This window comes from Numida meleagris, chromosome 5, assembly GCF_002078875.1.
Source record: "Numida meleagris isolate 19003 breed g44 Domestic line chromosome 5, NumMel1.0, whole genome shotgun sequence".
Classification (NCBI taxonomy): Eukaryota; Metazoa; Chordata; class Aves; order Galliformes; family Numididae; genus Numida; species Numida meleagris.
In genome coordinates, this window is record NC_034413.1 from 71,458,842 (window position 1) to 71,471,506 (window position 12,665).

Consider the following 12,665-nt stretch of genomic DNA (forward strand, 5'->3'; position numbering starts at 1 on the left):
TCCTCAAGTGTTCCCTTAGTCCATCTTAAGAATCCAGCTGTCCTACATACCAAATCACTCCGTTCCGTAACAAAGCCGATTCATCTTACTGTAAGCACAGTTTTTCAATTTAATATTGTAATGGAATATACTAAGGAATTTTAAGACTCAAGTTGGATGAGATTTGACTGAGATAATTATTTCAATGTTGAAAATAATTGCTGATATTAGTATCAGCTATTCATAAAAGCATTACAGAGACTAATATGCTTACCTTGGGCTTTTATCTTTGGTATGGTAAACTCATTGTTAACTGTTAGTCAAATCGAAGGTTTTCAGAGATTGCATAAGTTGCAAACGTGGCAAAAAAAAAAATGCACAGAGAAAAGGGGGAGAATAAACTGCAGTTCTCCATTAAAATCTTCCATTAAAAGTTTATTGAGAAAATGCAATATAAAATTGCCTTGAAAATATGAAGGGATTTTCCATAAATTTTTAAAAAGTAACTAAAAATACATATTCTTTAATTTTTCTATCACCATAATATCACACACACAGAGCCTCTGAGAATACAATATTCATTTTGCTGCAGAAGAACAGACATTGCATAACAATGAGATTTGCTAATGAAATCAGCCATCAACCTGGAATACATATGTATTAAACCGAGACCTCAGTGTCATTTTCTTTTTGCATCATTTGTTCTCTCTCTCATTTTTCCTCGACCTTTCACTACTTTGTCTTCCTTGTTTCACTGCTTCATGTACAGCAATACGATCAAGTATTTTGTTAATACTATGTGTAGCACTATTAATTTTTCTTTTTATTTTTTTTTTTGCTAAGCATAGATGCTAATTGTGTGGGTTCGAACATCACTGCTAATGCACTCTTGAAAGAAAAATCAATGGGTGCTAAGGAGACAAAGGAGTTTAACTTCTTGATAAAACTGCAGGAATATCTAATACAAACTGGGTGTCACTTGGAACATAAACTACTATTCCACAGCTAGAGCTGGATACCGGTTAATACAGGGAAGAACACACGTTTTTAAAAATTTCCCTTGTATTTATGTAATGATTAAACATGAACAGAAGTTAGAATTCTGACATGAACAGAGATTCAACTGTTCTGCATGAATACGCAAAATTATCATGAAAATGAGTAAAACAATCCAACAAGTTCAGCAACAGCACAAATAAGCACAGATGGGATATACCAGTTAAGCAAAACAAGTTAGTGAAATGAGATGAATGCTGAATGCAATTATTTATTCAGAGCTGACCACAGAAAGATTAAAGCACTACAAAAGACATTTTTCTCTGATGGTGCTATTATGGTATTTTGGTTCTATGGATAAAAGCTGCTTTATACTTCAGAGATACAAAGCAACCTGTTCGCACTGCTAGCTCCAAGGTTATTGGAATTGTTTTGAATTTACTCAAAAACTATTGAAATTAATAATGTATTCCACTGAGTTTTTCACTGTTCTCATTTTACAGTGTTTTAACTGAAATGCTACAAATAACATATTGATACCATCATGCTACTAACAAGTTAGCATTATTCTCAATAAGCTCCAAAGTCATAACAACAACTAACAAAAAATAAAACAAAAAAAGTCAACCTGCTGTCTTGTTTGGTACGTTGAAAAAAGGGAAAAACGAAACACTCCAAAACTCCAATTCCATAAAGACAAACAGCCAATTAGTCACTGTTAGCATACCAAAAGCTGCATAGATAGCATAAAGAGCTCCTTTGGAATAGTCCCTGTAGACTTAAAATGGCCATCAAAACTCCAAAAAAAAAAAAAAAAGGCACAAGAGGCTATTGAAAAATTAAGGAGAAATAATGAATTGATAAAACGTCTGAAAATGGGCAGAACTGTCTCTGAATCCAGTCATATCAGGTCATCACTGTGCAACCCAGGAAGAACACTGTCAGGTTAGCTGACATAACAAACAAGACACGTAATAGAAAGTGCAAGACTTGCACTAACAGTCACCTACGTAATCAAGAGCTGAAGGCACATAACGTAGCCCTATTTTTCCTTTGATTTCTGTCATTTTTAAAGATATACTACTATCTAATATCTAATATCTAATATAGTAATATATAATATCATGTACTATATCCAAGTACACGTCATATGAAGCTTTAGTACTCTTAACAGTGCATTATCATGTTCTAATAAAAAGATGTATGAAGACTATTTTGGAAAACGCATTATCAAAAGTACTTCAGTTTTGATTACAAAGCATTTGCCTTTCTGCAAAAAGGCCATATATGCTGTATCTCAAATAGACAAAGGCACAGTTAATTATCAGGAGCAAATACTGCGTAACTTCCAGGCGCTGAAAGAGAGAGATTCCAATGCAATAAGCTCAATCTTTGAAAGTACTGGGTCACTTTCATCTGTGATGAACAGCAACTGCTTTCTATATTTTAATAACTTCAGTCAAGTGGGCTAAAGAGTATTGCTGGCAGGTGATAGCTGTGTAATGCTTGCACGTTGAATGCTGACTTATTACCCTTTAACATAGGTCAACTGACCACTTGAACATTCTCTCTGCAAGACATTATAGGCTCTTGAGGCTATATGCTACTTCGAGTGAGATCAATACATCTGTTAGGGATCTATCTAGCAAGTACCATAGGGAGATTATATCTTCTAACATTTCTCTATACTTATTCAAATGATTAACTGAGAAAACAAAGTTTTTATGATATCCACATCTACTGTACATATGAAAAGTGATTCTGCTATGGAACTGCTTACACTAGGCAATCAGGCACATGTCATACAACATCAAACTTCATCTCCATAACCTGGCACCAATACAATTAATAGGAATGACAATATAGAAACCAGTTACTCTACAGATAAAAGTGAATCATTATTCTCTAAGCACAAACTCAACCTCATACACGTAAGTGAAGACAGGAATGCAGACAAAACCACAGCAAAAGCATGCAGAATGCTCTTAATATTGTTTGCTGTACTAGCTAGCAGTTGGATGCACACACGTATGTCTTTATTATACGCTAAGTGAAAAGCTACTTTTAGAACTTCATGCATACAACTGGCAAAGCTTATTTAAAATCTGGTAATAAAGCAAGCTGATATTTTTTTCATAATAGAATACCACAAATTGTACTGAATTACGATGACTACTACTTATCTACTCATAGAGAATAAAAGTAGAGGACAATTTATTAAAATGCAAGAGGAACTCCTGAACGCTAGAAAGTAACTGCCTGCGTGCTGAGCTGCTCGACAAAAACATCCATGATCTTCCAGAGCTGCCATTTTTCTTCCTCGACAAAGACTCCATCTGCCACAGAGCCATTTACAGCCTCAGAGTCAGAATATCAACCATTCTGCAAGTCTGCTTTCACCTTGACATCCCCCCTGCAATACATCTGAAACAGATCATAAGCCCTCTACAAGCTCTAAGCCCGTGCTTTAGTCAACTGATATGCATTTAAGCCATGCTCCAGTGTACCATTTTTACTTGCTCTGAATTGTGCAAGAATATTAAAACTCCAAATTCTACACCCTTTCTATTGTTGTGCTTGTTTTAAATTAATTACTTGTGAAGAAACTAAAAAGAAAATCCTTCAAATTCAAACAGAACATGTAAATCAGCTAAAAAGCATCTGGTTTTAACATGTATGTTTACAAAACATACATGCACACAACCTCAAATTAGATACTCCCAAATAAACAGAACTCAGCTAGTAAGATCCTTATTATGAGCTCATCGTGCAGAACAAACTATCGCAGTTTAACTGAAATCAACAGAACATCTCTCTACTTCAGCTCTACATCTCCTAACCTACATACAAACTAGTTTTAATCCAAAAAATTCCCAGGTTAGAGGTGGAACAAAAAGGGAAAGAGAACCTTGCCTTACTGAACAAAAAGCCGGAGATAAAAATGACTTTTCATGTATTTTTTATTTACACACACATACCCCTGAAGAACATACATTCTATCAGCTGACCTGTCAGAACGCTACTTTAGCAATAGTACTCCTTTGCTAGCATCTTTTGGAGTCTAGACATTCAGGTAGATGTTGGATCTCTAGGTTACTGTTAAACCTCCAAATTCATAGCTTGATTTTGCAGTGAAACTGTACCGTATACACACACACTTATAGTTAGATGTGCACTACTGCCACGTGAATCTTGAACACGGTAAATACACGGTAGCAAAATATTTGAGGACTAGACAAAGCTTGCAAGCAACTTTATGACAACTTACATCATAATCCCTGTAAAGTACATATTGCACAGGCTTAACTTCAACTCACGTCCTTTCTTCCCAGTGTCTATTCTCTTTACCTCTACCTGTCACATAATAGCATCAGCCACTCAAATTGCATGTTTTATTTCTCTGCCAATCTATCTGCACTCTGCCCACCGTTCACCTTTGTTCACATACTGCTTTTAATATTCAAAGCACAAACTTAATTGAAGCCAAGAATATTTTGTAAACTCATATGGAAAAAATGAGTTTTAATCATCCAAATACACTGCCCCCCAGAATCTCCTTGGCTAAATCACAGAAGAACTGGGGTAGACTGCAGGATAGTGCTGATCCAATTCAGGCATTACCTTTTGTTCTTGTCTTAGAAGTGCTAGGAACAGATACTCGTGGATACACAACCAGAATGTTTATTTTATGACTTACAGGTATTTACCCGACACTCTCATATCATATCTCTCACTCAAAAAAAACTCTTGTTCCATTCTCCAGCTGCTACCAATATACATTTCAGGTGTTTCTTATCTCATCTGCAGTTCAACTTCCCCCAAACTTCTCATTACCACTAGTTAATTGCTCCGTTTTTCTAGTGATAAAATGGGTTGGAAAGCTATACAAGGAGGCTATAGCATGTAAGAGGCTTGTCTCAGGTCAAATACAGACCTGCACTTCATTCCTCCCTATCTGTTGGAGCTAAGAATCAAACCTGAATAAGAGCACCATGCTGCATCCAAATTTAAGATAGGGGTTCCAAATCAGGGAACACTGGCCCAACAGAAAAACAGAGGAACACATCTTTGAAAGGAGACAGTACAAAGAAGCCAATGAAGCAGAGCTAAGGAAACAGCCAAAATAATGTATTTAGGCATTGCCAAATCTGACAGACAGCACTGCACTAGGAAAGATCTCACTAAAGATACGAACAAGCAGCGGAAAAACAAGAGTCAGTCACTGTTAGAAATCCAAACCTCTCCATCTTACAATAACTGCAGTTGCCTTCCATCATACATTCCCTGCTAGGAAGCACTGACTTTATTTCTTGATATTACTGCCTCTTCTCTACTTTCTTTCTCTGTCAAAAATCCTAGGGACACGAAAGTAGAAAGCAAAAACAGAAACAAAAACCAGGAACTTCTTATAGTTTAAGACATGGAAAGAGTTGTAAAAGATTCGAGATTGGAAATAATTTCTAAACAATTTCTAGAGGCAGCGTGATACAACCTCCTGCTTAAAGCATGGATAACTTTCAAGTTAGATCAAGTTGCTCAGAGCCTTGTCAAATAAAATAATGTATAAATTTTGCAGGCTCTCTGAACCCTCCTTTCAGCATCTGATCATTTTCATTCTGAGCAATTTTTCCTTTGCTATCTAATCAAGTTTTCATATAATTTGTCTTTTGCCTTTTCTCTTTTCATTATATGCCTCCACGAGGAACCCGACTTGCCTTCTCTCGAACACCTTTTATGCAGCTGAAGATAACAGAAGATTCCCTACCCTTCTCAAGGCTGAACAAACCCAGTTCTCAGCCATTTGTAAAATGTCTTGTCCTCTGTCCTTGGTGGCCCACCTAACGTATGCTCTCTCTCTTGATCTCTCATCAGAGACCAAAATCAGGAACATTCTACATCACAGAATCATTAAGACTGGAAAAGACCTCTGAGATCATCTAGTCCATCCCCACTGACGATGTTCCTTAGTGCCACATCTCCACGCCTCCAGGATTGTGACTCTACCACCTCCCCATGCAGCCTGTGCCACTGCCTGACCACTCTCTGGAGAAGTGTTTCCTAACACCCAATCTGCCCCTCCCCTGGCACAACGTGAGGCCATCACCTCTTGTCCTACTGCTGTTACCTGAGAGCAGAGGCCAGCCCCCACCTTGCCAAAACCTCCTTTCAGGAGCTGTAGGTGTCTATGAGGTCTCCCCCTTCAGACTCTTCTTCTCCAGATTGAACAATTCCAATTCCCTCAGCCACATCCCATAGGAACGTGCTCCAGATCCCTCACCAGCTCCGTTGCCCTTCTCTGGACATGCTCCATGGCCTCGATATCTTTCTGGTAGAGGGACCCAAAACTGAACACAGCACTCAAGGTGTGGCCTCACCAGTGCCAGTATAGAAGGATGATCACCTCCCTGCTCCTGCTGGCTGCACTATTTCTGATACAAACCAAGATGCCATTGGCCTTCTTGGACACCTGGATACACTGCCGGCTCAAATTCAGCCACTGTCTCAGCTAACACCTCCAGATACTTTTCATCCATGCAGCTTTCCATCCACTCTACCCCAAGCCTCGGTAGCGTTGCATGGGTTTGTTGTGACCAACGTGCTGGACCTGGCACTTGGTCTTGCTGAATTTCATACAGTTGGCCCCAGTCCATCTACCAGCCTGTCCAGATCCCTCTGTAGGGCCTTCCTACCCTCAGACAGATGAACACTTCACCCAAACTTAGTGTCATCTGCAAACTTACTGAGGATGAGATGTGGTCTCAGAGAGGTAAAATGGGATGGTGGGAGTCACTTTGCTCAGCCTGCTGCCTATACTCTTGCCAATATACTCCAGAATATAGCGGGCCTATTTTGCTGCAAAGGTGAATGGCTGACTCACGTTTATCTCGCTGTCTATCAAAACCCCTCTGACGTTTTTAGCAACATGGTCTTTTAACCAACTGCTCCTGTCTGTCCTGTTATTATTACTCACAAATTGTTTAAAAGAATTAGCAAATAGTTTCTGCAATACCAATTCTGCAAGTAATGGAAGATACAAGTCACAGTCAAAGACTGAGGATAAAGCAAGGAAGGCGTAGCATCATTCACACATGGCTGAAAAGATGTTGATCGGCATGCTGCTCCCAGATAAAAAGAACTTTCCTATTTTCACATCAGTTTCTCACTAAGCACTCATCTAGGCTCCTCCAGTTGTTAAGAGAACTCTTTTTTATTTTAAGGATCCTAGTCACCTTCTGTTTTGACATTCTTGATCCAACATTTTCAAGTTTTCTTTATTAACACAGGACTTTACTTACCATAAAAATCAGGAAAAAAAGGAAAATTATTTTTATCTAAGGATTTTTACAATCTCAAGAATATAATGAAGTATCAAATAATTCACAGTAATATGATGAACTGTAATAACAACACGCACACAAAAACCCTGCACGCTGCTCCTCTGTCCTTGAGTATATAACCCTTACCTAGACAGGACTTTTACAAGCTTGCACGTGCTGAGCTGGTGAAGCCCTACTGAAAACAGCTTTGTCACGACAAGAGCAATAGCACTCAGATTAGCTGCTAGGAGAAAAATCACTGAAGACCTTTGCCAAAGGTAAGGTTGTACTGACTTGCAACTGGAAATTATCCTAGAAATAGCAGACTTCTTAAACTAAGCATTTAAATTAGAATTAGTTCATTAGGGCTCCAAAGCTTAATTATAAATATTTCCCATCTCCCATAAGCAGAGAAAACTCTGTTTTAAAATACTAAAAGCACTTTCTGAAAGACCAGACAAAGTGAAAACTCTTATCATTTCTACTTTGAAAGATTTCTCAGCTTTTAGACTTCTGAAGCAACTGTAAACAATAAACTTTTTTTGTGCAAACTACCACTTCTGTTACAAGGAAACACAGCAGGTCCTAACAATTCAGTGATACTACAAGAGAAGTCAATTCACATCTGAGCTCCTTCAGTTGCCATCTGTACTGCAAAGCTTAATAATCCACTTATTCCTCCTAACAGATGTTAATCATGGCTTGACAATACTTAATCAGAATCTGCCTTTTAACCCTTTCAGCAAAGCCATTATTAATTGTGGTTTTCAGCATCAGCATTTAAATAGTTGTTAGTAGCTTTTACAAAAATTATGTCAGTAGTGTTTTGTGTTCATTTTAAATTGCATTCCAGAAAACTGTAATAAACCCACATATTCTGAATACAGCTTGTGAGTTCTTTCTTTGGAACTCTCATTCATGTACTTTTTTCTTCCATGATCCTTCTTATGTAAATTGTGGTTTGAGGTTTTTCCTAGGTAACGAAATCTAAAAACACACGCGAGCATACACATGTACACACAGTTACAGTTGCTGAAATTCAAAATTGTATCTGCAGACAATTCAGCAGCAGAAAACATATCGTTCACTGGCAACGAGCTACTTTTATTTCAATTTTTCTAAATGAGAAACATGTTTATAAAATTAATTACACACACACACTAAAAAGGAAAAAAGGTGTAATTGCCTTCTACCCTTCACTTAAACCCTGTATAGTTACTGCAGGCACAGAAAACTCTGAATATCATATTATTCTTGCTTTCTCAGTCAATGTAATTGTTGTATCTTTTCTTCAGTACAATAATTAAATCTGCAGGTATTAGTTGTATGACAGAAGTAGTTTTTTTTTCAGAACTTGCCAAATGCATACCCATCTACACTGTCAAGGAAAAACTTCTATTTCTCAAATACCACTACTACAAGCACTGAGAACAGCTTGTTTTAGGGAAATACAAATACTAAGATTTCATTTTCATAACCAAATGCACTTTCACAATAATTCTCTGCATCTTTGAGTATTTACAATAAAAAAAAAAATACAGCTACATATTCAGATCCTTAAGTCGCCTTCTTGGAAGGCATCTGAGAAAACTAAGGGGGGTGGGGGAACTTGTGATACACTGAAATTGCTATAAAACAAGCAGAATAAATTGGTACCCTGAGTTGGTATGAGGGCTGCTCTGAAAGTAATGCTTCCTATTTTATTATGACAGCCCAAAACATCAGAAGTAGATGCTGGTGGGATAGCAGTAGAGGCTGAACCTTCCTGCCAACAGCCCTTGGACATTTTGTTGCTGTGCCTCAGATGGCAGCAGAGGGGCAGCCTCACAAAACGGCATCTGACGTCGAAGTGAGCATAAAACAAAAGCGTGCAACTGATTTTCTCCATGCAGAAAAAATGATACCCACTGACATTCATCGATGCTTGCTGAATGGTTATGGAGAGCAGACAGTGGATGGGAGCACAGCGAGGGATAGGTGGTGTGTTTCAGCAGTGCCAACAGTGACGTGAAAGACAAGCCATATTCTGGACAGCCATACACAGCTGCCACACCACAAAATGAAGAGTGTCTCAATCATCTCAATCACCTCAACTGGCAGATTACAACCAGGGAACACAGTACAGAGCTTGAATATCAGCTTCAATGCATTGGAAACAATGGTGGCAACATTGGAATACCACAAAAACTGCATCAGGTGGGTCCTACAAGTGCTCATACAGGAACAGAAAGAGCATCATATGCAAGTTTCTCAGGACCTATTACACCAACATGAGGCTGAAGGTGACAGTTTCTGGATCACACCATTACTGGTAACAACATGTGGTGTCGCTACTACAAGCTGGAGTCAGAACAGCAGTCCCATGAAACACTGACACATGAATTCTCCATCGAAGAAAAGTTCTAGACACAGCCCTCAGCAGGTAAAGCGATGTCAGATCTCTTCTGGGATGCGAAAGGGATGCTCTTTCTGGACTTCCTGGAACCGAACAAACCATCAGCTCTGACCACTACATCACAACACTGACTAAGATGAAGGCTCCAGCTTCCAGAGTCAGGTCAAAGCAGAAGACAGCCTTCCTCCTGCAACACAGTAACACCAGGCCCCACACCAATTTGACAACTGCAGAACACCATGAATCTTGACTTGACTGTCACATTACTCCCACCACATAGTCTGTTTTTGGCACATTCTGCCTCTCAATGAAAGATGAACTGCATGGGCAGCATTTTCCTAGCAACGATGCCATCACAGCAGCTGTGAAACAGTGGGTCACCTCTGCTGGTGCAGATTTCTAAGAGTGCGGCATGCAGACCCTTGTTCATAGCCAGCAAAAACGCACGGCTAATGGTGATGACTATGTTGAGTAAGTTTCTTCCACCTGAGAATTTGCTCTACCAAACAGTGTTATTGTGACCTTTGTAGCTGCTGTTCTTCACATGGAAATAAGTAGGAAGTATTATTTTCAGAGCGACTTATGTACAAACGATCAGCCTTCAAAATAAGCTTATTTAGATACACACATCTATTAGTTCTTCAAAGTAGCCTCTAGACTTGTAGTAACTTCCAAATTACTAAGATCAAAAGAGCCCTAATAAAACTTGAATGTTCAGAAAAGTCAACTCAAGCAAGGGTTGTTTTCGGATATTCATATATCTACATTTTCAGTGGGTCTGAATCTCCTCTAGGAAAAGGGCTACTTTTTTTTTTTTCCCTTTTTCTTTTTCTTTTTTTTTTTTTAAATCATAATTCAAGAAGTTGGGATTTTGAAAACTAAAAAGTTAAGATAAGGGTAATTTTTAAAGCTAATTAGATCCTATCTTCTCCTCAACACCAAACATGTAAAACTAGAAGCTTCTTTAGGAAAGAAGGTAGCACTCTTGAGATTTGAAGCTTCAAATTAAGTGTTAGCTTCAATACATTCCATATAGAAACTATTGTTAACAAAGATAGCACAAGTTTCAGATCTTTGTGAAGAGAAAGCTTTTTCATTAAAACTAGCATACCCTACAGTAACACTCAGTATACTACTATACTACAGCAAGTTCAATGCCTTTTTTTCCACCTTTAAAAATCACTTGTTTCCTCCTATTTAATAGGATCATTCTTTCCATATAAATCTATCGACTCTCTGAAGCCAGCAAATGTTGGCAGTCTTAACACTGTCCCAAATACAAAAAAAAACCCAAGTCTTATGTGGTGATGCATGGAACTGTATACTTGAAAAAGTACTTCCAAAGCCTGAGTCTTTTAAATCTAATCTTAAAAATCTAACCTTAAAAATTATTTTAATCTACATTTTAAAAATACTGAAATTTTCTTTCCACATTGTCAGGGCAAATCGACAATTTACAGACTGTTAAGTTACATCTGGAATGGGTGCATGAAGGGCACAACTGAAATGTAAGACTCCACTGTACCATACAATATTTTATGGGATCTAATAAACGCTCTTGTTAGTTGACATATGTAATCACTGAATGTAAATTCACAATATCTTTCCACCGAGTTTCAGGATGTGTTGTCATCGAAAGTGTATGAAGAATTGGTGGTTCTCTTGATGAGAACCAAAATCATAAACCTGAAAAATCATTTCAAAGCTATTAGATTCCCATCTCTTCCTTAGTGTACCTGGCAGACAGTAAATACAATGACAGTACACAGATGTGCCTGAAAGTTACACCTGTAAGCTAAGCCTAGCTAGTCAGGCTTTAAATTTCTTTGTATCTATTTTAGTTTTCACCATTAAGTTTGTCTAAAGTAAATTACTAAGACACCAGAACTTTGTTTCTTTACCCTGAAAAAATACGCAAATTAAACGAATGCAAAATTCTTCATTTCCTAATAGTCCAATAAGCTATCAGTAAAAAATGATAACCATTTATGTTGCAAGATATCACAGTAAATCTCTGAGCATTCAAAATGATTCAGCAGGTTGCAAAAACTGATTTTGGAATCAAAACTCTTAGCAGAATCTCCCAACTCATTTTAAATGCTCTCTAAATTGAACAAAGTCAGACGTCAAAACTACTCAAGGCATACTGAAATTGTGTAACACTGTCGAATTTATATTTCAATCCTACATAAATGTAATCACTCACTGTTACAGTGCTGTGATGGTGCTGATTAAAGACCTACCCAATGGTAAAAAGTCACAGAAGTAATTACACACGTGGACTAAACATCTAAGAGATTTAGTTAAGCCAGTGCTCTACACCTTGCTGAATCAGGACCTGGATGCAGAATCGGGCACTATATATCTTCCTTTTCCCTGTGTAATTGATGCTTCCTGGAAAATTATCAGAATGCTTAATGCTGTGGCATACTTACTGTGACAAATGCGTTCAGTTCTGTGACATCGCTGTTTGGTGAGCTGCAAAACAGACAACGATTAATGATCAGCAGAGTCATCCTTTCATCAAGTAACTTTTACAAAAAAAAAAAAAGACACATTAAACAGAACATTAAGATTTGTCAGAAAAGAAGACTCTAGAATTAATTTCCAGTACACTGAAAACACTGTAATTATCACACATACCCAAGAATGTTTGCCATTAAAACAAGAATACTTCAAACCAAGCATTATGTAATGATACTTTTGGGGTTGCAATGAGATGTTAAAACACGTGTACCCATTTTAAGCTTACTGAACTACAAGAAGGATTCTGTCTCTTAAAATGCAAACAGAATTCTGGCCTCGCTGAAATCAATGGGCATTTCAAATTTTGTTTCTTTGGAAGCAATATTTTGTTGCTTCACTGATTTTCTTTGGCACAAGCGTTTCAAATTCTGTTCATGATACAAGAATTCAGAAGCATCCCTATGTCAGTACAAAATCCACACATACCACTGAAAAATCAAATCTAAAAATAA

At 37.7% G+C, this 12,665-nt stretch overlaps 1 protein-coding gene across 15 annotated transcripts in view; it reads right to left on the reverse strand.

Moving 5' to 3' along the window:
- Nucleotides 1-12,665, reverse strand: part of BAZ2B (bromodomain adjacent to zinc finger domain 2B) — a 117,251-nt gene that overhangs the window by 75,142 nt on the left and 29,444 nt on the right. For 14 of the 15 annotated variants that reach the window (XM_021397609.1, XM_021397606.1, XM_021397610.1 and 11 more), the window contains exon 2: nt 12,123-12,165. The exons of the other annotated variant lie outside the window; for it this stretch is intronic. The gene's annotated coding sequence lies outside the window, so the exon portion shown is untranslated. The remainder of the gene's footprint in view (nt 1-12,122; nt 12,166-12,665) is intronic. 15 annotated transcript variants of the gene reach the window in all.